This window comes from Pseudophryne corroboree, chromosome 8, assembly GCF_028390025.1.
Source record: "Pseudophryne corroboree isolate aPseCor3 chromosome 8, aPseCor3.hap2, whole genome shotgun sequence".
NCBI classification, from domain to species: domain Eukaryota; kingdom Metazoa; phylum Chordata; class Amphibia; order Anura; family Myobatrachidae; genus Pseudophryne; species Pseudophryne corroboree.
The window spans coordinates 344,683,371-344,708,858 of record NC_086451.1 but is presented as its reverse complement, the minus strand read 5'-3'; the positions used below and the strand labels follow the sequence as shown (position 1 = coordinate 344,708,858).

The following is a 25,488-nucleotide window of genomic DNA, read 5'->3' as shown; positions in this document are numbered from 1 at the left end:
CTTGCCGAGACTGCCATGGCATTGGCCCTTGATCCCAAAAGGCCAATATCCCTCGCCGCTTCCTTTAGATAGGCTGCAGCGTCCCTGATATGACCTAGTGTCAAAAGCACACTATCCCTGTCCAGGGAATCCATATCAGATGACAAGTTATCTGCCACTTTTCAATGGCGCTACTCACCCATGCCAATGCCACGGCAGGCCTGAGCAGCGTACCTGTAATGACAAATGGATTTTAGTGTATTTTCCTGCTTGCGTTCCACAGGATCCTTTAGGGCTGCCGTGACGGAAGCGCCACCTTTTTGGACAGACGCGATAGAGCTTTGTCCACCCTGGGGGTGGACTCCCACTTTTCCCTGTCCCCAGAGGGGAACGGATATGCCACCGGAATTCTCTTGGGCATCTGTGACTTCTCAGGATTTTCCCAAGCTTTTTCAAAAAGAGCATTCAGTTCATGAGAGGGAGGAAACGTCACCTCAGGTTTCTTTCCCTTAAACATGCAGACCCTAGTATCAGGAACAGCAGGGTCTTCCGTGACATGTAATACGTCTTTTATCGCCACAATCATGTACTGAACGCTCTTAACCAGTTTAGGATTCAATCTGGCATCACTATAGTCGACACTGGAATCAGTCCATGTCGGTATCTGTATCCGCTATCTGGGTAAATGAACGCTTCTGTGACCCAGAGGGGGACTGAACTTGTGATAATGCATCCTCCATGGATTTTATCCATGTCTGGTTCTGAGACTCAGATTTATCCAATCTTTCAAAACATTTACCCAAGCAGCCATCACTCCCACAACCTTTTCTGTCCCTACTCCAGCCTCCTCCTGGGAAGAGCACTCAGCCTCAGACATGTCGACACACGCGTACAGACACCCACCACACACTGCTATGGGGGGGGACAGACCCAAAGCAAAGCCTGTTAGAGAAACACAGCGGGAGTTCTGCCATCTCACAACCCAGCACCTATCCCGGTTCTGAAGCGTGTAATATACTGGCCAGACCAGTTAACGCTTTTAATATCAATAAAATAGCACCAAATCAACTGTGCCCCCCTCCCCATTTTGCACCGTTGCTTGTTCAGCAGTGTGGGAGGCCAGGCTCAGCGTCTGTGCAGCTGTGAAGAGAAAATGGCGCTGGTTAGAGCTGTGAGGGCTAAGCCACGCCCCCTTAATGGCACACTTTTTTATATATTTATACTGGCGGGGGTCTGTATTTAGTGCTCTGACACTGTATACTCTTATGCCAGTTGCTATTGAGGTTTTATGCTGCCCAGAGCGCCCCCCCTGCGCCCTGCAGTGCCACTTTGTATGTGGGAGCATGGCACGCTGCGCAGTACCTCAAAGCAGTCACTGAAATCTTCTGCCGTCACTGAAGTCTTCTGACCTCCTTCTACTCACCCGGCTTCTGACTTCTGGCTTTGCAAGGGGGGGTGACAGCGCGGCCCCGGGAATGAGCATCTAGGCGTACCTAGCAATCAGACGCTCTGGAGCTAATGGTGTCCAGTAGCCTAAGAAACAGAGCCTTGAAACTCACAGAAATAGGTCTGCTTCTCTCCCCTCAGTCCCACGATGCAGGGAGCCTGTTGCCAGCAGGTCTCCCTGAAAATAATAAGCCTAACAAAGTATTTTTTTTAGAAACTCTGGAGAGCTCCTCAGTGTGCATCCAGTCTCACTGGGCACAGAATCTAACTGGGTTCTGGAGGAGGGGCATAGAGGGAGGAGCCAGTTCACACCCATTTAAATCTTAAAGTGCCCATGGCTCCTGCGGATCCAGTCTATACCCCATGGTTCTTGAAGCATCACCAGCATCCTCTAGAACATATGAGAATCCTACATTTTAAAATTAAACGATTTGTGAGCATGGCATACTCAGAAATGTACAGCACCTATCTTAAAAATGGGACAAGATCCAGACTTAACCCTTTGGCAGAAGCTTCAGTACATAGAGATTAGTGTCCCTCCCTTGTACAGACATAAGAATGTAACAAAGTATACTATAAACCAGAATAAAAGCAGCAAGTCTGTCATCTGGCCGCTGGGAGTAGTTAAATATGGGATCTGGCACATCATACACACATTCTATCATGCTACCATCATGCCAGGTCCAATGTCCAACCACCTACTAGACCTGTGTAAATATGTTGCCGGTTTGCACTGTTTAAGATTATTAGGGGAGAATTCACTTGGTTTTAAAGTCATGGTAGTTTGTTGGCAACCAATCACTGCAATTCAATTGTTTTGGCAACCTTTTAATGATCCCACCCAATTAGACAGGTTTTAGCAGCAAAACCTGACTAAACTAATGGGAAAAGTGCTGTTTAGATCCCAAAGCAGCAGATTTTTCGCACATTACACCTAACCACCTCCGGTGGGTGCTAGCTGAAATGTGCCTGCCATGGCTACTGGATGTCTGCTCAGAGCAACAATTGAATAGGTCCGATAAAGACCCATTAGTTTAGTTGGCCAAAACATCTGAATTTCACCCACAGAAATAAAATTTAAAACCAAAAACCCTCATGTGATTACAGGACAATGTTTTTCAAAGTGTAGAATTACAAGCAGGACATCATGTGCCATCTATGCCACACCTACTATTAGTAGGTACATTCTTCTCCGTTAGATCTATGCAGCCTAAAGGAAATCCATTGGGGCAATCTGGAGTTTTTGCACATTGTACAAATAAATCTGCAATATATGGTGTTCAGATTCAGACAATAAAAATGTATCGGTATTGTTACATCACGTTGTCCAATGTTGGATTTCACAGATTAGTTGGGGCTGTAGATTGTTTGTTACCATAGACAAGCAAATTTGCATACCATTTCCAGTAAACTGGTAAAGGGGGGGGTACACACGGAGAGATCCTCATTTGCAATCTGACTAGATTACTTAGATTTTAATCACGGATTTGCTGTGGGTATGCCCCTTAGCGATAGCTATGCGCAGCTATCACCGGTGCTAGATTGAGTGGGTCGCTCACTTCACAGTTATGTGAAGTGAGCTGCACCCCGTCCAGCACATCGCGCTGTGCTGAGCGGTCCATGTTAAGATCGCTCAGCACACATCTCCCCCGTCAGTATCCCCCTTTAGTCTACAAGACTGGCAGGATCTGTATTTGCTGAAAATTAACTGAAAAAAATATATATCTAGTCTTTGGGTGCAGAATGCTAAATCTTTAAAATCGGGAGGGGGGGGGGGGGGGGGGGATTGACAACTCAGAATTTGAAAAAAATAAGAATTTACTCACCGGTAATTCTATTTCTCGTAGTCCGTAGTGGATGCTGGGGACTCCGTAAGGACCATGGGGGATAGACGGCTCCGCAGGAGACTGGGCACATCTAAAGAAAGATTTAGGACTATCTGGTGTGCACTGGCTCCTCCCCCTATGACCCTCCTCCAAGCCTCAGTTAGGACACTGTGCCCGGAAGAGCTGACACAATAAGGAAGGATTTTGAATCCCGGGTAAGACTCATACCAGCCACACCAATCACACCGTATAACTCGTGATAGGAACCCCGGTTAACAGTATGATAACAACGGAGCCTCTGAACAGATGGCTCGCAGTAACAACCCGATTTGTGTAACAATAACTATTTACAAGTATTGCAGACAATCCGCACTTGGGATGGGCGCCCAGCATCCACTACGGACTACGAGAAATAGAATTACCGGTGAGTAAATTCTTATTTTCTCTGACGTCCTAGTGGATGCTGGGGACTCCGTAAGAACCATGGGGATTATACCAAAGCTCCCAAACGGGCGGGAGAGTGCTGATGACTCTGCAACACCGAATGAGAGAACTCCAGGTCCTCCTCAGCCAGGATATCAAATTTGTAGAATTTTGCAAACGTGTTTGCCCCTGACCAAGTAGCAGCTCGGCAAAGTTGTAAAGCCGAGACCCCTCGGGCAGCCGCCCAAGATGAGCCCACCTTCCTTGTGGAATGGGCTTTTACAGATTTAGGCTGCGGTAGTCCCACCGCAGAATGCGCCAGCTGAATAGTGCTACAAATCCAGCGCTTGATAGTCTGCTTAGAAGCAGGAGCACCCAGTTTGTTGAGTGCATACAGGATAAACAGCGAGTCAGTTTTCCCGACTCCAGCCGTCCTGGAAACATACATTTTCAGGGCCCTGACTACGTCCAGTAACTTGGAATCCTCCAAGTTCCTAGTAGCCGCAGGCACCACAATAGGCTGGTTCAAGTGAAACGCCGATACCACCTTCGGGAGAAACTGAGGACGAGTCCTCAACTCTGCCCTATCCATATGGAAAATCAGATAAGGGCTTTTATATGACAAAGCCGCCAATTCTGACACACGCCTGGCCGAAGCCAGGGCCAACAGCATGACCACTTTCCACGTGAGATATTTCAAATCCAGAGTCTTAAGTGGTTCAAACCAATGTGATTTCAGGAACTCCAAAACCACATTGAGATCACAAGGTGCCACTGGGGGCACAAAAGGAGGCTGAATATGCAGAACTCCTTTGACAAAAGTCTGAACTTCAGGCAGTGAAGCCAGTTCTTTCTGGAAGAAAATCGACAGAGCCGAAATCTGGACCTTAATGGACCCCAATTTGAGGCCCAACGTCACCCCTGCTTGCAGGAATCGACCCAGTTGAAATTCCTCCGTTGGGGCCTTCCTGGCCTCACACCAAGCAACCTATTTCCGCCAAATGCGGTGATAATGTTTTGCGGTGACATCCTTCATGGCTTTGATCAGGGTAGGGATGACTTCCTCCGGAATACCCTTTTCCTTCAGGATCCGGTGTTCAACCGCCATGCCGTCAAACGTAGCCGCGGTAAGTCTTGGAACAGACAGGGCCCCTGCTGCAGCAGGTCTTGTCTGAGCGGCAGAGGCCAAGGGTCTTCTGAAAGCATCTCTTGAAGTTCCGGGTACCAAGCTCTTCTTGGCCAGTCCGGAACCACGAGTATAGTTTTCACTCCTCGCCTTCGTATTATTCTCAGTACCTTGGGAATGAGAGGCAGAGGAGGAAACACATAAACCGACTGGTACACCCACGGTGTTACTAGAGCGTCCACAGCGATCGCCTGAGGGTCCCTTGACTGGCGCAATATCTTTTTAGCTTTTTGTTGAGGCGGGACGCCATCTTCTGAAGCAGGGGCCTTGCTTGGCTTAGGGCATTGTAAATGGCCTTTAGCTCCAGAATATTTATGTGAAGCGAAATCTCCTGATTGGACCACAGTCCTTGGAAATTTCTTCCCTGTGTGACTGCACCCCAGCCCCGAAGGCTGGCATCCGTGGTCACCAGGACCCAGTCCTGTATTCCGAATCTGCGGCCCTCTAGTAGATGAGCCCTCTGCAGCCACCACAGCAGCGACACCCTGGTCCTTGCCGACAGGGTTATCCGCTGTTGCATCTGGAGATGGGACCCGGACCATTTGTCCAACAGGTCCCACTGGAAAGTCCTTGCGTGGAACCTTCCGAATGGAATTGCTTCGTACGAAGCTACCATTTTTCCCAGGACTCGTGTGCATTGATGTAACGACACCTGTCCCGGTTTTAGGAGGTCTCTGACTAGAGATGACAACTCCTCGGCTTTTGCCACTGGAAGAAACACTTTTATCTGGTCTGTGTCCAGAATCATTCCCAGGAACAGAAGACGTGTCGTCGGGACCAGCTGTGACTTTGGAATATTGAGAATCCAGCCGTGCTGTTATAGCACTTCCCGAGAAAGTGCTACCCCCACTACCAACTGTTCCTTGGACCTCGCCTTTATCAGGAGATCATCCGAGTACGGGATAATTAAAACTCCCTTCTTGCGAAGGAGTATCATCATTTCGGCCATTACCTTGGTAAAGACCCTCGGTGCCGTGGATAACCCAAACGGCAGCGTCTGGAACTGATAGTGACAGTCCTGTACCACAAATCTGAGGTACTCCTGGTGAGGAGGGTAAATGGGGACATGCAGGTAGGCATCCTTGATGTCCAGAGAGAGACCATGCAATCCCCCTCGTCCAGGCTCACAATAACCGCCCTGAGCGATTCCATCTTGAACTTTCTGATATACGTGTTAAAGGATTTTAAATTTAAGATGGGTCTCACCGAACCGTCCGGTTTCGGTACCACAAACAAACATTGTGGAATAGTAACCCTTTCCTTGCTGAAGGAGGGGTACCTTGACAATCACTTGCTGTGAATACAGTTTTTGGATAGCCACCAACACTGGTAAGGCAGATTTTAGAAAACGGCGGGGGGGGGGGGGGGGGTCTCAAATTCCAGCCTGTACCCCTGAGATACTACTTGAAGGATCCAGCTGTGAGAGCCCACTGTGTGCTGAAATTGTGACACGGACCCCCACCGTACCCGGGTCCGCCTGTGAAGCCCCAGCGTCATGCTGTGGACTTACCGGACGCGGGGGAGGACTTTTGCTCTTGGGAACTGGCTGTATGCTGCAGCTTTTTCCCTCTACCTTTGCCTCTCGGCAGAAAGGATGCGCCTCGAGCCCTCTTGTGTTTATGGGGCCGAAAGGACTGTACTTGATAATACGGTGCTTTCTTTTGCTGTGGGGTAGCCTGTGGCAAAAATGTCGATTTCCCAGCCGTAGCTGTGGAAACGAGGTCTGAAAGACCATCCCCAAACAGTTCCACCCCCTTATAAGGCAAAACTTCCATGTGCCTTTTAGAATCGGCATCACCTGACCACTGCAGAGTCCATAACCCCCTTCTGGCGGCAATGGACATTGCGCTTATTTTTGATGCCAGCCGGCAAATATCCCTCTGTGCATCGCGCATGTATAAGACAGCGTCTTTTATATGCTCTACTGTCAGCAAAATATTGTCCCTATCCAGGGTATCAATATTATCCGACAGGGAATCTGACCACGCAGCAGCAGCACTGCACATCCATGCTGATGCAATCGCTGGTCGCAATATAATGCCCGTGTGTGTATATATATAGCTTTTAGGGTAGCCTCCTGCTTTCTATCAGCAGGATCCTTTAGGGCGGCCGTATCCTGAGACGGTAGTGCCACCTGTTTTGATAAACGTGTAAGCGCTTTATCTACCCTAGGGGATGTTTCCCAACGTGACCTATCCTCTGGCGGGAAAGGGTACGCTGCCAATAACCGTTTAGAAATTATCAATTTCTTATCGGGGGAAGTCCAGGCTTCCTCACACACCTCATTTAATGCCTCAGATGCAGGAAAAACTACTGGTAGTTTTCTCACCGAACATAATACCCTTTTTTGTGGTACCTGGGGTACTATCAGAAACGTGTAATACATGATTGAGGCAATGAAAAATGTAACGGGTGGACCTATTGGAGGGTACACTAGTCTCATCGTCGTCGACACTGGAGTCAGTATCCGTGTCGACATCTGTGTCTGCCATCTGAGGTAGCGGGCGTTTTAAAGCCCCTGATGACATTTGAGACGCTGGAACAGTCACAAGCTGAGTAGCCGGCTGTCCTAGGTCGTCAAACCTTTTATGTAAGGAGCTGACCCTGTCACGTAATTCCTTCCATAAGTCCATCCACACAGGTGTCAACCCCTCAGGGGGTGACAACATATTTACAGGCATTTGCTCTGCCTCCACATCATTTTTCCTCATCATACATGTCGACACAGCGGTACAGACACACAGCGCACATACACACACAGGGAATGCTCTGACCGAGGACAGGACCCCACAAAGCCCTTTGGGGAGACAGAGGGAGAGTATGCCAGCACACACCAGAGCGCTATATAACAGAGGGATAACACTATACAGAGTGTTTTCCCCTATAGCCGCTTGTAAAAAAAAAAAAATATATATATATATATATAGCGCCTAAATTTAGTCCCCCCCCCCCCTCTCTTTTTTTACCCTTTCTGTAGTGCAGGACTGCAGGGGAGAGCCAGGGAGCGATCCTTCCAGCAGAGCTGTGAGGGAAAATGGCGCCAGTGTGCTGAGGGAGATGGCTCCGCCCCTTTTTCGGTGGGCTCTCTCACGTTTTTCTGGCAGGGGTAATTTACACCTATATAGCCTCTGGGGCTATATATGGTGTCAGTTTTCCAGCCAAGGTGTTAATATTGTTGCTCAGGGCGCCCGCCCGCCCCCCATGGGCCTGTTTAAGTTGATTAAAAAAAAAAAAAAAAAACTTAATTTTTTTTTTTTTTTTTTTAAGACGTTATACTGAAAGAACAAAGGCATGTTGAAAATTCAAGCTTTTATTTATTTTCCCATTATAGTATGATCATAAATAATTTTGTTAAGGGAAAAGCACCGACAGAGAATGGGCATTGGAACTAAGAAAGTGAAAGAATAAAAACCATGCCTACATTTTTATTAAGTAAAATATAACACAACCACTGCAATGCGCCGACCAATAACTTCGCTTCCTCGGTTCTTCTAAGGCTGCAGCCCGACCAAACTGGTGTCAGAAAATTCAGGCAGTTTATGTAGCATTTGCCTTACAACTGGTGGAATAGAATCACACACTAATGAATCAGTGCCTTTTTTAAACAGCTTCTTATATAGCACAGCAAATTCTGTTGCGCTTAACAATTGGAAACAATTATCAAACAAAACTGGAAAACAAACAGTCAGGTGTAGGAAGACCCTGCTTTACAGTTTATAAGTACCACTGTGGGGGAAAAGACAGCTACATTGGGCACAATTCAATTCTAAAGGTGTGTACACACTAGGCAACGTGCTCTATGAGCGACATTGCCTAGTGTTTCCCCCTGCCAGGCCGGGCGGTCGGCGGCAGGGTGTACACACTGAGTGATAAGACAACCACATCGCTCAGTGACGTTACGCAGCAGCAAATTGACAGTCCAAATTGAGCTGCATGCACAGCCAACAGTAGTCGGCGGCATACACACTTGCCTTGAAAGTGAACTACGTCGCTCAGGAAGGGTGAAAATGAAAGTTGTCACTCCTTTTCTCAGCAAATGTGTATGCACCATAAGAGTTAAATAGCGCCAGGAATTAGCTCTTCCATAAGGTGCCCTTTGAAACCTGACAATGGGATCTCTTCTTCCCAGAGAGGAGCGAGCAGAAATTCAACAAATGTGCTGGCGCAATGATTTCTGCCCTTAGTGCAACGGGTACTTAAGTCAGAGAATGACGTTTCCCCCGACTAAACACCCTGTTTAGTTCAGAACAACAGGCATTCTCCATTGCACTGTATTGAATATACTTGGGAGCTAATTCCCAGTGCTTGTCAACTCTCAGACTTGAATCATGCCCATTGACAACTGAACAGTTAACCTATAAAATTGTTTTACAAGAAACATTTCATAAATAGAAATCCATCCGAGAATAGTCATGGGAAATATGGTGTCCACCTGCAGTGGTGAGAGGTACAATTCAAAAGTGGAAAATAAGCAATTACAGTTGTCTTGCATTAATTATTAAACATGACATACAGTAGCATAAATAGTGAGACGGGGGGGGGGGGGGGGGGGGGCTGGCAGGCATACAGGGAGATCAGCGCTACAGTAGCGCTGCAGCTGGATGTCACTCACCCGCCCGACCTCACAGCGGCTTCCACCCAGCTCCAGCACGCTGCTGGAGCCAGGTGGAAGCTGCCGTGAGGTCGGGCGGGTGAGTGACCCCCCACGGCTAGGCTAGCCCCCCCCCCCCCCCCCCCCCCCCTCTCCTCCTCTGGGTCCCATCTAAATTTGACTTGAAAGTCAAATTTTAGATGGGATTGAATAGGGGTTGTCTGATCCATTCCGACAAATACATGTCGGAATGGATCAGACTTTAATTGAATATACCCCTAAGAAAATTATGGAGACGATTCTGTCCAATAGTAGGGACGAGAAGACTCCAGGTGAATGTAACAGAACACCATTTCCTCGTTTACAATCCACGATGGCAAGTGTCACAAACCCTCACCCCCCCCCCCCCCCCCCAATATATTGGGTTTGAAGAGACCCTACATTGTGTGAAAAATGCACAGTAACCCTGGAGCAATAACCACTATCCCTGCAAGTCACATCCCCAGCATATTGGAGGAGTTAGTCATATTTATAAAACACTTTTATTGGGAAAGATAGTACAGTACCCCATTAATGGAGCAGGATGTGGGCAGCAGGAGAGGGATAGCAAGATCCCTCTACTCCAAAAAATGCCTCTATAGGCATCAAGCACTACCATCTAAGCATGGCCTAAGTAAACAGGGACAAACTCTGCAAAAGATACACTTTTTGAGGTTTGGTACATAAGGGTCAGATTGCAGTCCCCACTGATTAACAGGGACTTCAATTTACACAGATAGCAGTAGGCAATTAGTACATAGCAGGGAAAAAGGTTTTGCAGAAACCGTTTGACTCATTTTAGGAAAAAACAAACCTTCAATATGCCCCTCTGGCACTGCATGGGCTACAAGAGGATAATGCAGAGACTGAACAGGTTGTTCACCCCCACTCCCCGCCCCCCCAAAAAAAATTTTTTTAATACTGTAGTAACAGTAGCAGATGTTCAAACACAAGAAAAAGTAGCATAGCGGTCAAAAAAGGTACAGAGCAATTCAACTGTTGCTCTGATCAGGTGCCCATTACTTCAAGTGCCCAAATAGACTGTATAGCAGTGAATTCTGTTTAGAGTTGTCCTTGCAAAACAGGTCACTTTACACATTCCTGCTAGCCACCTCAGGATTCTACAAGCAGAAGAATCAGAACCAGTTATCACGCCCAAACGGCAGAACAGAATTACTACAATCTGGCACCACGTAGTAGATGACACCTGAAAGACAACTGAATAGCCCCAGAAGAGTGGTATTTGTTTTTTATTGTAGCATCACAGCAAAGATTTTACATCAAAGTTAACTTATTTTAGATTTTGGTACACAGTCTAACCAACTTTATCAGCAATTTTCACTAGTACATATCAGCTGACCAATAATTACAGGTGTGCAGAACAAATCATGCATTCAATAAAATTTTGTCCACCAATTGTATATTTGACTAACTGTTTAATAACTTGCACTGGGAAATTACACCACCCACAGAGAGTGAAGATATAGCACTGTCACCACATAAATGTGGGCTTTAAGTAAAACAAAAAATGTTCCCTTCAGGACAGACTAATGGTTTCTTTTTGGGTACAGATGAAAATGCTTAAAGCTATTTTCCAACCTACAAATATGCTTGATAAAACATTCAATTCCCTAGAGACCATGTGGCAATAGATTAATACCCCTTTCACACAAACTGGATAACCCAGGTTATTACCAGGTCAGAGCTCAGTATAAACGGAGCAAGCCAACCTGGAAATCTACCAGGGTTGAACATGAAAAGGCCCTGGTTCCGATGGCAGGTTAAACAGACATGACCTGGGTTATTGGACAGGGGTAACGCAGAAAGACGGTGGTGACTGGACCTTCTGGAGTGCTAGCACATGTCATCGGTCAGTGCCCTGCAGAGAAAGACAGCACATGTGGCCATCGCTGGTAAACACCAGATACAGCCTGCCTAACCTTCCACAGCCTGACCTGCAGATTGAGTCTTACCCTGAACTGCAGCCCGAAACCCTGAACTGCAGCCATAAAATCAGCATGACCCTCACCCTAAAAAATGTAGCCAGAAAAGGCATTTTTAGTGACATGCATAGGGAAAAGTAGGGCTGACCCTGGTTCACTAAACTGGGCCAACCTGTGTCAAAGTGCAGTGTAAACAGGGTCTGAAGCCAGGTCCCACCCGTTATTGACCCATGTTCAAATTCCTAGGCCGTACTCAGGATTTTGGTGTAAAAGGGGTACAAGTTAATACTAGTGGGCAAGAGTTAAGGCTGTACTTGTTCCAGGTTTAAGAGACCAGGTCTACACAAAAATGAGGTTTTCATCCATTGTCATTATTGCTCAGATGGCTGGCTATCTTCAAATCATATCACTGCAGCCAAATACATTAACAAAAAAAGCGTTTCCAGCCTGGGAACCAAATGTACATTTGATGCCCAGGTTGGAAACTTTTTTGTGTTACTCATTTTGTGAGTTAGGATACACTCCCTAAAGCTGGGTGTACGCCTATGCAATCATTTTCTGTTCTCCAGATATTGGGAGAACTGCCATTGATTGCATAGGCGTGTATGCAGTACCGATGCAGGAGCGCTAGCGGATAAACAGCTTATAACACTCCTGCAGCTAACTGTTGGGACCAGGAGGTGCTGCACAGTTTGCTTCCCAATCCCCAGAGGAGCCACTTACCACCCCCCCACCGCACAAGGGGTAACGAAGGCTCAGCCGATTGGGAGCATTGAACACGATCAGCTGGAGATCAAATAGGCGTGTATCCATCTTTAGCAAGCAAGGCAGCTTTTTGGCACAATTACCGTACAAATTTCAGTTTGTAGCCAAATACATTAGGCGATTTGCACCCAAACAAAATAGAGGATGTGGATTAGTCGTCAGCAACTGGAGATAGTATAGGGTAAAAAAAAAATGTAAGTTACAGTATATATCTAAAGACAACAGTGAAACTATGAACAGAACAAACTAAGAGTACACCAAGTATCAAAGACCCCAAAGGGTAGGGAAGAAAGACAGAAAATACCCAGATGTTCTAAGGAATCTTTATTTAAAAAAAAAAAAAAAAAAACACAACAAAAAAAAAATTTCACACAGAAAGTTAGAGCAGGGCAGCAAGAATGATACATTGTAAAGCATCTTTAGATGCGTGTCCGCCTTAATGAAGGATATTCTTCCTATCCCAAGTCTTAAAGTCCATACACACTGGGAGTTTTTGCCCTGGGGGTTTGAACCACTTTCCACAGCAGGAGACTGGAAAGTGGTTCACTCGGCTGGTAAAAACAGCACGACGGGCTGCGCTGATGCGGGAGCGCGCATCAGTGCTCACCACGCGGCCATACGCACTGGCAGAGTTTGAGCTCAGGATGTCAGGCAGATGTGACATCAAACGATACATCACAGGTGCATACACACTGCACAACGTATCAGCTGCGACCACATCCCAAGGCATGCAGGGCAGTCACATATCTTTCGCTCTCAAGTGTAGAACAAAAGGTGTCGTATACGAGCCGCAGGACCGCGCTTCGTTTACGTGATCACCTGTAGACACTGTCCGATGGTACCGATATATCATACGAGCTGGCGGCTCACACCGGACAGTGCGTACAACGCCTTACAGACTGAGCCAGATGTACAGAGCCTTAAAAGTGAAACTACCAGCCAATCAGCTGCTGTCATTTTTCAGACCGCCTGTGAAATGGCAGTTAGGGGCTGATTGATCGCTTTATGACTTCGTACATCTCCAATGTCGCAATACTTTCACTCTAATAAAACATAACTGGCATGTGAATGTCAACATGCAGAGGGGACTAATTTTATATTCACATCAACATGATCAGATCATTTGGGAACCAAAGATCTTGTATGGCAATGACACAAATTTGATTACATGCAAGTCACATTACACCATGTTCTTTAAAGATGCATGATAAACTACCCAGAACTGTTATTTCAGCAATATTTAACAAGACAAAAGAACAAACAATTCTAGAATAGTTTGGCGGTTTACAGATGGATACCGTGCAATTTTTCTCCTACCAAACTAAACAAAATTGCATCGTGATCCACCCGACAACAGCAAAACATCACAAGAAGTCACATTATAACAAGTCCAGATGACAGTCCTTTTTCTTCCACAGGCCGGGACAAGTGCAATACTTTTACCACAGACACAAGTAGTGCAACAAATCCCCACCCACGGAGGAGCTAGAGGATCTTTTCACAAGGCTTCCGGGTAGGGCATCTTCAGCAGCACGTTACCACCACTGTCAGTTTTGCATGGATTTGCACAGCAATATTAATCAGCTGGTGCAAACCAGCCAAACTGACCGTAACAGGAACATTAGTGGCCCCAGCAGCAGACGATCTCACAGCGCACATCTCCGGCAGTACTGTAAGTGCCCATATTACAGTAGAAACGCTACAAAGACTACCTGCACTATGAGCACTTTGGCACAGCCTGGACAAATCACTGAAGGGAACGTTTAGGAAGTTAAGGATCTTCATACACTGGAAGAGGCATTAGAACACACCTTGTGCCAAAAGGAGCATTTAGAGCAGTAGATTCTAAGCTATACCACTAACTGCACTAGATGCACCTTAACACAGGGTGGCTGATGGGCTACACACAGGTGCCTGGCTGCCATGGAATAAATTGCCACAGCAATGCTGGAAGTGCTTAGAGTGCAGTAGGTCTAATTACTACCTGCACTATAAGCACTTTTGCATAACCTAGACTGGTCACGAGACATATGAGCAGCGCTCCATTACCTAGATCATCAGTCAAGGGGACTGCATAAACAGCAAAGCATAGATTAACCACTGTCAAGACAGACACAAATTTATCCAAAATACCAATACACTAACTATAGAAAATGTGCACAATGTATAGCATAAAGTTTAAAGCTCATTCTCGAGAGCTACAGTAGTTGTGTCACTCTGGTAAACCATTCTGCTATTGAATGGACATTACCCGACAGCAGACTGTACATTCCATAGAACACAGGCTACCCCAGCAGCAGCACTCCGGGTCTGCGCTGGACACTTACTCCTGGGTTGTGTACACAGTGACCCGCACAGTCATCCCACAGTGGTGCCGTGCTCCCGGGACACAATGGCCAGTCACCTTCCACAGGGCAGCACGGATCTCCCGGCTCTCCACACCACGCGTCCCGGTCCCTCGTGCTGAGATTAAAGAGGGGGAGGGGGGCATTATGGGAAATGGAGTTCCAGCTATTCAAACACTGCAAAAACGCGCCAAGCCTTAACCCTTGCAGCGCGGGATAGCTATGCAGGATATGTACCATGTTATATTCCCCCCACCCCTCCCCCGGCCCACACACACTACCGTGTCCCCAGTTCGGCCCCCAGCGCACGTGAGAGCAGCGCATTTAAATGGCCGCACGCTGTTGCGAAGAGAGACAGGTGCTCATTGTCCTGCCCCGAGCACGGCGGCTACAGGCACACCGGAGGGGGGCAGTCACCTCCCCGCACAGCACAACAATGCTCGCCCGGTTACTCGAGGATCCCTCGGTACTGGACGGGTTAACAGACCGCATGGCATTCCCCAGACAAACAAACACAAGGCAGGACTACAAGTCCCATGGTGCAGCCCGCGCTGCAGGCACAGGCGCCGTGGGTACACACATCGCACCCTCTGTAAGGCCTGCAATAGAATTCCCTCCCCCGCTCCTTCCTACATACACCCTACCCCCGGTGCCATGTGCTCGGGATAAACACCGTGCGCCCGGCCCTTACCGCCAGCCCGAGCGGCTGCATACAGGGACCATGCGGGGCTGCAGCCCGATCCATAGCCAGAAAGTGCATAAAAGCGAGAACAACAAACCCAGGCCACAGACAAAGACATGCGCCCCCTCCTCCCTGCTCTTCCCGCACACACACAGCATGACCCGGGTACTACACGCACACACAGCATGGGGAGCGCAGGAGGCACCGTGCCCGGATATTACACGCACTGTGGCCGCCAATCTCTGCCGCGCACTGCGTGCACACAGCCTGCAGAGCGGGCGCCTCGCTGGGTGCTGTAGCTCCGGCCGCCATGTGAGGTCCAAAGTGCTCCAGCGAGATGCCCAGTGCACGGCGCTTGGCCCACTCCTACAGGTGGGCTCCCTGCACTCCAGCAGCGGCGGTCGCCTTGTTCTGCAAAGTACGTAGTAAGCGGGCTGCAGGGGAAGCCCAGCGCCATCCTCACAGGCAGCAGCCGCCCTGCAGGCTGAGGGGGGAACCCGGGAGCACGCACAGAACATAAACAACGTTACCTTATGCCCGGAGCAGGCGCTGCAGGAAAAGGGGGTTTTACGAAAGTGGCGCGAAGACCATGTCATGTGACCCGACCCTAGGGCGGCTCCTTCCCTTTACCAGCCCCAGTACGGGCGCAGGGGGGACAGTATATCCGCTCACCCTATTAGCATAATTAATGATGTCCTGCAGCTGGGAGATAGGAGGGGGCATTGTTACACAACATTGTACTACGTAGCGCCAAGTGGGTGAGAGATTCACTGCAACACATCCTTTCTGTAACACAACCTATCAGAAACACAATGTTCCACCAGCAACACTGCGTTCTACCAGCGACACACCGTTCCATCAGTATATAGATATGAGTAACACCAGTCTACCAGCAACACAACGTTCTATCAGTAACAAAGTGTTCTACCAGCAACACAACGTTCCATCAGTAATATAGTTATGAGTAACACCATTCCACCAGCAACACAATGTTCTAGAGTAACACAGCATTCCACCAGCAACACAATGTTCTAGCAACACAATGTTCTAGAGTAACACACCATTCCACCAGCAACACAACGTTTTATCAGTAACAAAGTGTTGTTCCAGCAATAGCATTCCATCAATAAAATTGTTCTATCGGCAAGACAATGTTCTAGAGTAACAGCGTTCTATCGGCAACACAGTGTTCTAGAGTTACAATGTTCCATCAGTAATGCAGCCATGAGAAACACACAATTCTTCCAGCATCACAACGTTCTATCAGTAACAGTACTATCAGCAACACAATGTTATAGAGTAACACAGCGTTCTACAAGCAACACCGCGTTCTAGAGTAACAATGTTCCATCAATAATAGTCATGAGAAACACAGCGTTCTAGAATAACAGTGTTCTTCCAGCAACACAACGTTCTATTAGTAACACAGTTCTACCGGCAACACAATGTTCAAAAGTAACAGCGTTCTACCAGCAACACAGCGTTCTATCAGCATTTGAGAGTAACAATGTTCCATTGGTATTCAGGCATGAGTAACACAGCATTCCATCAGCAATATAGAATTCTAGAATAACAATGCATTCTTCCAGCAACACAACGTTCCATCAGTAACACAGAGTTCTACCAGTAACACAACATTTTAGAGTAACACAGTGTTCTATCATTAACACAGCGTTCTATAGCAACAATGTTCCAACAACAATACAGTCATGAGTAAAACAGCGTTCCATCAGCAACACAGCGTTCTAGAGTAACAAAGCGATCTTCTAGCAACACAACTTCCACCTGTAACACAATGTTTCAAAAGCTACACAATGTTCCATCAGTAACACGGTTATGAACAACACAGTATTCTAATAATAACGTTCTAGAGTAACACAAAACAACGTCCCATCAGTAATACTGTTACAGGAAGCTACATAGTGTTTCATCAGTATCATCAACACAACGTTCGCCACAATGTTCTAGCAGCAGCTCAGCCCTATTCCTCACAGGCAATTGGTGGGTGCAGTTGTTCCCAGATCATACTTTTCTCACTCACCTACACAGTATTGCGACATTACTGTATGAAACCTGAATCTGATCAGGGGTTACCTGAGGTCAGACAAGCTACATTGATGTGCCTCATTTTCCTTTTATAGTTGATCAATGAAACAGGGGCTGTTATTGTTTAATTAACTCTCAAACTGTTTTTGCCAATAAACATTATCATCCACCCAACTAAATTATCTGAGTTTTTCAATATTTGGACTATGAAAAATGCAGGGGGTGAGAAGGAAGCAGGCACTCTATCTATCTATCTATCTATCTATCTATCTATCTATCTATCTATCTATCTATTCTATCTATCGGGTTGTACTTTTCTTTCAATGTTCGCAGGGTGTTTATTTTTCACTACATGGTGATAGGTCTCCAGCGCTAATCAATAAAGCTCCCTGTCTAGAAAGGGTCACAAGTGACCCGAAGTTAGGCGGCAGGTCCCGACGTTATAACGGCAGAAAGTTCTAATGTAATTTCTCAGTTGCAGTGGATGGATTGCTGGGGGTTTTGCATATACATACATGTTTTTCTCACTGGAGAGTGCTGGATGAAAACATGAGTATTTTCTCCCAGTGTTGGGGTGGAGGAGGGGGCAGGGAAACGACAAGAACAAAGCATTTCCTCGGGAGTACAACGTGCTCTGAATGAGCGATTCACAGCCTGGGACGGAGCACGTGACCTGCCCCTACCCGGCCCACAGAGGTGATCATGCTGGGGCCAAAAGCCGGTGACCCTTATACTCTCCTGTTGTTGTGTCCCTTCCCCCAGCTGCACTGCTGCTGCCACACAGAGCAGCACAAAGCACAGGGTGCTGCTACTACACTGTCACAAAGGAAACAAGTTTTGTAACACGAGGCAGTAACTTGCTTCAAACATGGCACCTGTGAAAAAAGGGAATTATGCAGGTTATTGGAGCTTTCTATCTACATAACTGATCACCTTTATCTTTTTACTTACCCAATGCTGAGTAGATCTGCAGATTGCTTTATGCACTAAGAACAAGAGCTAACACAGGACAATATATAAATCATTACATTTACACTAAAATATAAATTGGCTTAATTTCATGCTTGTATGGTCTCTCGGAATTTGTGTCTACAATAAGTTAACTGTGACGAATTTAGGTTGGATGGGAGTACTGTCCACCTGTTTAGTGTGCCCACTGGGCTAAGACTGTAGAGCAATTTAAACATGCTTGGGATAGGCATACGAATATCCTTACAAAGAATTAAGCTTCAAAAAGGGTTGAGATTGCCTAAAGGATAAAAAAAATATATGGAGCAAACTAGATGGGCCAAGTGGTTCTTATCTGCCACCAAATTCTATGTTTCTACTTTACTGTATAAATTCTATTATAATATAATCAAGTTAAAAAAAAATGGTAGCACTACCCTTCTCTTAATTCTGATTTTCTCTCAGAAGTATTGCCTACTGACATAGCATGTGCTACAAGAGTACCCCACCATCTTACTGAAATAGATAATGCCTTTTAGATACAATGTTTACTACAAACCACTGTTACAAAGTGATTTAAGCCAACATTAACTGTACTTTCGACTTTTAGAGATATGTAAACAAATATAATCAGTTTTAAACTGGGTACACACGGTAAGATTTTTTGCACTACATTTTACACTATATGGCTAGATTGTGATATAGTGCACTATATCTTACCGTGTGTATGCACTATGTTGTATGCAATATAGTGCGGTGCGCGCTCCCGCGGGTCGGATCCAATGTTGTATATAAGATGAACATGCAGCTTAATTTTGGCTAGATAGTACACTATCTAGTGCATATTGTATCGTGTGTATGTTAACGTATGATTTTGTATCCAATTTGTATAATCACAATAGTGAGAAGCCGTATCTATGCTATATCTTATGCTATATCCTATTGTGCTAAATAATATGCTATATCTTACCGTGTGTATGCACTATTTAGTTTGTTCAGGAGCTCAGGGAAATAGTGTTGGATATCTTAACTTAGCCAGAATCTTACCGTGTGTACCCAGCCTAAGATATAGTGCATTATATCGCAATCTAACCAGATAGTGTACAATATAGTGCAAAAAATCTTACCGTGTGTACCCATCTGTAAGCTGGGTACACACTGGCAGATATATCTGCTGCTCAATCAATCTGTAGATATATATGATTATGGTGGTGGTGGTGGTTGTTTATACACACAGAAAGGTGCACCAATATATCTTAAAGATGTGGTGCACAGCAGATGCAATATATCTGTGAAAGACATCATTCACAGACATATTGCGTGTACACACCTGCAGATCAGCAAAAAATATATTGGCCGATCGATTGATTGGCCAATATATCTGCCAGTGTGTACCCAGCATAACTCACATTAGATGTATTAACCTGGAGAAGGCATAAGGAAGTGATAAACCAGTGATATGTGCAAGGTGATAAACGCACCAGCCAATCAGCTCCAATATGTAAATCAAGAGTTAGGAGCCGATTGGCTGGTGCGTTTATCGCCTTGCATTTATCACTGGTTTATCACTTCCTTATGCCTTCTCCAGGTTAATACATCTGCCCCATTATTTTGAAATAATTGTTTCTCTAGGAACTGTTCCCTTGCAGGAAATACAGTTTCAAAGGACATCACAATTTCATATTCTTGAATGAACTGCAGGATAGTGCAGATGGAGATTAACGTGATAGGTATTTATGAGGCCTGGAGCAAAATGTTGGCTAGTTTAAAGGGGTGTTGTGCATAGATGTTATTTGTGCTATTATAAGGAACTTCAGTGCAAAGCTGTAGCTACATTGCTTTCTAATTAAAAACAAACATTGTCAAATATTTGATTTACTGTAGTTATGATGCATATATACTAAAATGTGCTAGATTTCTACTCCAGAGAGCTGTCATAGCACATGATTTTTAATATTAAAGTCCTAGCATATTCCTAAAGTGATGTTCAAGGTGTGAAACATCACAATATACACATTATAATAACAATCTACAGATTCTACAAAGTTCTGTGTTCTCTTCTTGCTAAAAGAGTTTAGAAGAATCAGGAACATCATTTAAAATAAAAGTAATTTTGCAAAGCATTTCTTTTAGGTGATTACATGTATGGCTAATAGTTTACTTTTATGGTGTTACAAGTTGTTTTTTCATCTTTAAACATTTTTGTTAGGTACAGTTCACAAAATGCACAGAAATTAAATGATCTTAAAAACATTAAATGAAATATAACACTTATAATGTATACTGTATAATAATGTTTAAAGATCATTTTCAGTAGATTTATTCTGTTAATTTCTATAGACGTAATTGTGTATAAAATCTTCATCTTCACTGATTTATTGCTGAAATAAATGTCCATTCATTTAGCAGCTGCATCTATATTTACTCTTAATTGTTCTAGTGCAGTCTCAGTAGTCTGTCAGCTTTCTCTTTGCTGCAATCAATAGTTTGCTGTATTGCTTGTGATAAGTTTTGTATGAGCCTGGTGAAATGTATGATTGTAATAAGTGTTAAGCTGGGTATATACCTATACAATCACCGCCCTTCCTTTGATTCCCGACCTGTTCATGCGATATCTTAAGAGTGTGTATGCACTTTTCATCATGTTTTATCAGCTGAAAACAGGTTTGCATCTAAATATCAAGTTGCATGTGCAGTTTAATTTTCATCAGATACAATGGTAAAGTATCAGACACAAAGTGTCGTGTGTATACATTTTCATCCATTCTGTTCAATGCTGCTCCAGTAGCAGTGTCGCTGTTTTGTCTTTCAGCAGATATTTTAGGCAGATGAGTTTCATGGAAAGAAAGTAGATTGCAAAGGTGTATGCAGGAATCGTCACTTTGATCAAGAATACTAAACGTAAGTAATAAATTGAAAGAAAAATCTAATCAGACGCATGATTGTACAAGTGTGTACCTAGCTTTACTAAGCGAGATCTGACTGTTGTGAAAGACTCTTGTAGAGACTCGATGGATCTGCAAAGAAATGAATCCAAATCACCCAAAGAAAATAACTACTGTACCATGAAATTTTATGATGATAAAAAATTGTGTCTACAAGTACAAAACATACGAAAAAATCTCCCCAACAATAATAATAATAATAATAATAATAATAACAACGTGCCTTATGATACGTGTATAAATTAATTTGTGAAGTTCACATTATAAGCTGTACTCCCAGCAGTTTTCTTGAGATACTACAGTACACATTCTTATTGTTACATTGTATTATGCCCATTGGCAAATATTATAGTCGTACAATTACAGTATTTTCGTCATAGACGTTCTGTACAGTATTTTAAATATACTAGATCAATTAAATTAATTGAATGGTTACTTACATTTTTGGAACTAATTATTTCTTAATATGAAATGATATTAAAACCTTTAACAATTAGAAATAGAAGCATCAAATCATATATATGAAATATTTTAAATATAGAAATCAATCCGAAGAACTAATATAAAAAAAATACATTACATCTATAACATACATTTATCAGTCCTTCTTTTTTATTTAACTTTAATTGTAAAAGTATCTTTAAGCTGAGTTTTGTCCCTGTACATAACATAGCATGGTACATTGTTATTTCATTTGAAAAAAAAAAAAAAAACTACACATATCATTAAAAATGTTTGCTTCCCTTTTGTTTTATTATAATACTGATTTGTGGGTTAAAAAAACACAGACATTTATGTTTAAACAATACATTAAAGAAGGTAAGTCACTAAAGTTTTCTAGGAAAAAAGCAGTGCTGTGAATTCATTAACATATATTGTATCAGTTATACATACAGTATTATAATAATTATTATAATGCTTTAAACATTTTAATTACCACATTTATGTATTATGTATTATTATAATAAAAAAAATGTAATTCATCTTCGTTTTATAAAGTTCCATGGTGAAAAAAATGTATCCAATGAAGAAAAATATGTCACATTATTGAAATACAGTAGTAATGATCATGAAGTTAATGGAAACTAACCCCCCACCCCTCCAAATAAAACCACAAGACATGCCTTTAAGAGTAATGTCCATGAAAAGGTAAAAAACAAATATGTCACATTATTGAAATACAGTAGTAATGATCATGAAGTTAATGGAAACTAACCCCCCACCCCTCCAAATAAAACCACAAGACATGCCTTTAAGAGTAATGTCCATGAAAAGGTAAAAAACAAACAAAAAACAATTATAACATCAATGTTATAAAGAACAATGATACATTTTATTCCACAACATTATATCACACAATACTATAAAAACAATTAAAACATAGTCATACAGTGAGAACTTACCCTTGAACATAAAATCTATCTATCTATCTATCTATCTATCTATCTATCTATCTATCTATCTATCTATCTATCTATCTATCTAATAGACATAAATTTACATAAACACTAAAAAGCTTATAAAAAACAACAATTTTTTTCGCAAACTATGAAATGCCCTAAACGCTGCAGGAGAAGCAAAATGAGACTAGGTTAATTAGTAATTTCTTATTTTATTTTAACATAAAATGAATCTAGATAGTATAAATATCATAAACATGGCTAACATTGCTAATCAACAAATTTTACTTATTAAAGATGTCAGGATCAAGGACTATGATGACCCTGGGCTAATAAGGCATAACATCCTAAATAACACCAGATGAAGAGACCTGCCCAACTCAACTACTATTATATAATGCACCATAAGGAAAATGATTTAATGAAATCCTATGTAGTGCTTCTGTTCACTTGGATACTTCGTGGTAGGAGGAATAATCCTTGGAATTGATGACCCAAAACGACTGCCTCACCTTTGTATTATATCCATGGTTTCTGTATTTTATGCAAATCTAATCTGTATTATGTTCAAGTATCTGTAAAGTGCATTGAGTCCTATTGGAGGAAAATGCTGTATAAATTAAAATTATTATGATTATTATGATTATTATTATTATTATTATTATTATTATTATTATTATTGTTGTTATTATGATAAAAAATGAGAATGCCTGAACTGATGTGGGACGGTGAAGATGCATAAATAAGTCTTATGATTTGTACTAGCACAGGTAATTAGGGTATTTTTAATGAACGTGGAAGTCTTGTGAGCATGTAACAGCTATCAGTAACAGATTCCTTTGTCTTTGGCTGCATTATGGCAGAGAGTACAATTTTAATGACCTGTAACTCATTTTTGCACAAACATTTTATAAAAATAGATGGTAAGCAACTTCTAAATGTCATTATTTTTATCTCCTAATAGGTATTAAACCTCAGCTGTTTGTCATATACATTTGACACTATGCATGGGCGTAGCTAACGTGGGTGTAGGGGTCCAGAGGCTTACGGGGCCCCAGACACAGGTCATTGTTTACGAAGTTTCCAGAATTGGCTGCTAAGCAATTGGATACAGCCCTTAGCCCAGCCTAAAGCTCCGCACTGAGATGATCCATCTCCTTCACTCCCATTTCAGCTACACAGGGATGTCCTTAAGAAAGATCATAAGGACCTAGGACAAAAATTAAAGGCAAGGACATCTAAGGTATTATTCTCTGAAATATTACCTGTGCCACGCGCTAGTCCAGGAAGCCAGAGGGAGATTAGGGAGGTAAATGTGTGGCTTAGAGACTGGTGTAGGAAGGAGGGGTTTGTGTTCTTAGAACACTGGGCGGACTTCTCAATCAGGCTCCATCTTTTTGGTCGCGATGGATTGCACCTGAATGAGGAGGGGGCAGCGGTGCTGGGGGGAAGGATGGTTAGAAGGTTGGAGGAGATTTTAAACTAGGTGCCTGGGGAGAGGGATTAGAAAGAATTAGTGGGACAACTAGAGAGCGAAGAATAGTGGGATGGATAAAGTATAATGGGGTGGAGAGGGGGGAAGGAGAAAAATAGTCAGCAATGGTAATTTAAGGGAAACCCAGGTTCCTAAGGAAATGTTATGTACAACAAAACTTGCGGATCAGGGAATTAATAAACTTAAGTGTATGATTGCAAATACGGGAAGCCTAACAAGTAAAATGGGGGAATTAGAGGCAATTGCACTTAATGACCATTGTGACATAATAGGCATTACTGAGACATGGTGGGACGATTCTCACGACTGGCCGGCAAACATTGAGGGATACACTCTCTTCAGGAGAGATAAGACTAATAAAAAGGGGGGGGGGGTGCTTGTCTCTATGTTAAACCATTCTTAAAACCATATTTAAAGGAGGTCATTTACGAGGGGACTGGAGATAACATAGAGTCATTATGGGTTGAGATTTCGTGTGGGGGTAAAGATACAAAAAAAACTTTTAATAGGGACATGCTATAAACTGCCAGATATTAGTGTGGCTGACGAATTACAACTCTTGCAGCAAATCGAAAAAGCTGCAGGTATGGGGGACATCATTATTGTTGGGGACTTTAATTACCCTGACATAAACTGGAACACCGAAACAGTAAATACAGCTAGGGGGAACAGGTTCTTAAACATGCTAAGAGATCACTACTTGTCCCAGGTAATTGAGGAACCAACAAGGCAAGGGGCTATACTGGATCTAGTACTAACTAATAATGATGAAATAATAACAAATACTAAAGTAGGGGAGACCCTAGGAAATAGCAATCACAATATGATCACATTCGATATCAGCTTTCAAAAACAACAACATAAGGGTTTAACTAAGATTTTTAACATTAGGAAAGCTAATTTCACATTGCTGAAACAAGCAATGAAGGAGATCATTTGGGCAATTGTATTTCATGGTAAGAATACTGCTGAAATGTGGGACATTTTTACAACTGCGCTCAATAAGTACACTAATTTATATATTCCCAAAGACAACAAAAAAAGAAGTAGGAAATTCAAACCGATGTGGCTTAATAAGAAGGTCAAGGAACAAATGGATAAAAAGAGGCGTGCTTTCAAAGCATTTAAGTCTGACGGAACGGTTGAATCATTCCAGTTCTACAAGGAATGTAACAAAAAATGCAATAAAGCAATCAGAGCAGCTAAAATAGAAAACGAAAAACAAATCGCAAAGGAGAGTAAAACAAACTCCAAAAAGTTATTTAAGTATATAAATGGTGAAAGGTTGAAAAGGGAGAATATTGGGCCCTTAAAGGGCAAGTTGGATGTCTTGATTAATGATGATAGGGAAAAAGCGGATTTATGCTTTTATGCTTTCTGTGTGCTTAAGGTTTTCTTTTATGTCTGTGTTGCTTGTCTATTGTTGTAT

The 25,488-nt window shown here is 43.5% G+C and overlaps 1 long non-coding RNA gene across 1 annotated transcript; it reads right to left on the bottom strand.

Moving 5' to 3' along the window:
• Positions 1-10,399: 10,399 nt before the first annotated feature.
• LOC134949096 (uncharacterized) lies at positions 10,400-15,844 on the bottom strand. The gene is made up of 3 exons (XR_010183098.1): positions 15,756-15,844; positions 14,526-14,661; positions 10,400-12,363 (listed from the first exon to the last, which is right to left on the bottom strand). It is a non-coding gene; the product is annotated as an uncharacterized LOC134949096 (long non-coding RNA).
• Positions 15,845-25,488: the final 9,644 nt, after the last annotated feature.